Genomic DNA, 2,814 nt, shown 5'->3' on the forward strand with positions numbered 1-2,814 from the left:
AATTGATTATGGTGCTGCTACACCAGTCATTGAGTATGGCTCCTTCGTGTATCACCTGGTTAACAATATGGGTGACTAGGCTATAGCCGACACTGCCAGATATTTTGAGCATCTCTGTGGTGATTCCTGATGGGCTGGGGGCTTTCCTTGTCTTCATACCCTTAATTGCTTTATCTACCAAAGTACTGTCAATTCGGATAGCTGGTCTCTCTGTTGGGTCGATATTCGGCAGACTCTCTTTCTCCCATTCATTCTCTTTATTGAGCAACCTTTCATAGTGACATCTCTAAACCTATCTCTTTGCAGCCTCATTTAATGCAAGTGAATCATCATCCCTGCGCACACATTTCTCTCCTATAACATCACGATTCTCTCTCTCACACACTGTCTTGCAACACGAAATACCTCAAATCTTTGGTCCTCACACAGCAGAACATTGGCAAATTTTTTCTCATCTGCTTCCCCTTTGGCTAAATAAACCTGTCTCCTAGATTCCCTTCCGGTAGTCTGATATAATTCCTTGCTACCACTGTCCTTCCAGTCCTTCCAAGCCTGTTTCTTTTGTCTAATAGCCCTGTCAATAACATTGTTCCACCACCACGTTATTTTCGGTCGAGAGGGGACTTTGCACCATCCACAGATCTGGTCAGTGGCCCTCAGCAGGTTGTCCTGTAGAAACAACCAGCTGTCTTCTACATTGTGTGAAGCTATATCCCCCTCTATTTCGTCAAAGGCTTTGAGTAATAAGTCTCTAAATCTCTGTCCATTCGCAGAATCTTTGAGCTTCCAGACCCTTCTCCTCCATGCTGGTCATCTTCTGGGCATCCATTTAGTCCTGATCCTGAAGTCACTAACTACGAGTCTATGTTGTGGGGTACATTCTTCGCCTGGAAAGGTTAAATTCTTTGTCTGTCTGTTCCCAATGCATTCTCAAATGGCTTCACCAAATCAAATCAAATTTTACAAGGTAAAAGTTTCTGCATTAGGTATGCTATTCAGCACACACACACACATCTACACTCACATATACATATGTGATGACTGACAAGCGTGAATGTGTGTGTCTGTGTGTCTCTCTTACTATATATAGTATTTACACCCCACAACTCAACATGTCATCTTTTACATTTCAATTAAAACAATATAACATTTCATATACATAATCTTTTTATAGTCAACTATAGTACAAGACATTTTATATGAGTGTGTATATGCCTGTGTGTGTGTTTGTGCGTTTGATACATACGTGATAGTAAAGGACACATATATGTGTCTGTGAGTATATGTGTGTGGGTGTATGAGCATGTATGTCTCGCTGACTGTGTGTGTGTTTCCACGTTAGGTACGTTATTAAATATATACACACATCTACACATACATATACACGTTACGACTGACATGTGTGAATGTATGTCTGTATGCATCTCTTTTACTATGTGCATGTGATTGTATGTGAGAGTGTATGTGTGTGTAGCGTCACATTTAGTATATGAATGTGTATGTGTCTGTGAGTGTGTGTGTATTTGTGTGCCCATTACATACATTATTAAACACATACATACATCTACACATACATATACATATGTGACGAGAACGGCTGCAGGTGAAACTCTTGACAAAAATCAATTAAGTGGCAGGTCCAAGGTATATAAAAATACACATCTACCATTCAATTAACAGTTCATAATTATCGCAGCAGTGGCAAAAATATAGACATACTACATACAAAGTACTGCTTACAGATCTATAGACATACTACATAGAACTGCTTGCAAAAATAGATATTAATGTATATGTTCATAACTTTTGTTTAAGATATTGAAAAAATATGCCGCCAAAGAAAAAACGTAATCTCTCCAAAGACACCTATAAAACAAGGAGGAACGCAGAAAACCGAAGGTGAGAGTCTCAAGTGATAAGAGACATGAGACTTTCTCAAGATCTGCAAAGGCATGCTGCAACATGTCAGATGGAGTCTCAATACAGAAGAGGCATGACACTTTCCAAAGATTGCCAAATGCATGCTGCAGCACGTCAAATACGGTCTCAACAGGGAAGAGAGAGGAGACTTTCTAAACATCAGCAAAGGCATGCTGCAGCACGTCTGATGGAGTCTCAAGAGAGAAGGGAGATGAGACTTTCCCAAGATCAGTTAAGGCATGCTGCAGCAGTTAATGCTGAATCATTAAAACAATGTTTAGCATGCCAGATTACACAGAAGTTCTATAGAATAGCTCTCAGAAACAGGCCATGTACAAATTTGTTCTTCACAACACCTGGAGCTGCTCTCAGATATGATCCATCTCATTCTTATAAAAATGAGAGAGAGAGAGTGAGTGAGTGATGAAGTTTACCCAAACTTTCAATGGTATAGCAATATATTATATATCATCATCATCATCATATCATTTAATGTCTGCTTTCCATGCTGGCATGGGTTGGATGGTTTGACTGAGGATTGGCAAGCCAGGAAGCTGCACCAAGCTCCAATCTGTTCTGGCAAACTGGATGCCCTTCCTAATGTCAACCACTCCAAGAGTGGAGTGGGTGCTTTTTATGTGCCACCAGCATGAGGGCCAGTCAAGCAGTACTGGCATCGACCACACCCGAATGTTGCTTTAAAAAGCACCCACTACACTCTCAGAGTGGTTGGCATTAATGTAAAGTTACTCCCTATAAATTGCTCTCACAAGAAATAATTATGCAACATAACTGTCTGACTCTCTTGAACAAAAACAAAAATTCGACCTCTGTACGCAACTGGTACGTAATTTATTGACCCCGAAAGGATGAAAGGCAAAGTCGACCTCGGCA

This window comes from Octopus bimaculoides, chromosome 29 (genome assembly GCF_001194135.2).
Source record: "Octopus bimaculoides isolate UCB-OBI-ISO-001 chromosome 29, ASM119413v2, whole genome shotgun sequence".
In the NCBI taxonomy this organism is placed as follows: Eukaryota; Metazoa; Mollusca; class Cephalopoda; order Octopoda; family Octopodidae; genus Octopus; species Octopus bimaculoides.